A 240-nucleotide genomic window follows, 5' to 3' on the forward strand; every position below is an offset into this window, starting at 1 on the left:
GGCGGCCCCGCCCCCGGGCAGGTTTCTACCTGCGCTTCCCAAAGCCCCCGCTGGGGCGGCGCCAGCCCCGGCTAGACTCGCCGACCCCCCCCAATCCGAATTCCTGGAGGCCCCCGGACCCCAGTCCCGCGGCCCGCACCCGTTAGCAGGTGTTGACACAGGACCCCTGCCCCGTTCAGGCCGGCAGCTTCCCGGGAACCACCACGAGGCTGAGCAGAACACACGCGGTGTTTAGCGACC

The sequence above is a fragment of the Suricata suricatta genome, chromosome 11 (assembly GCF_006229205.1).
Source record: "Suricata suricatta isolate VVHF042 chromosome 11, meerkat_22Aug2017_6uvM2_HiC, whole genome shotgun sequence".
NCBI lineage: Eukaryota > Metazoa > Chordata > Mammalia > Carnivora > Herpestidae > Suricata > Suricata suricatta.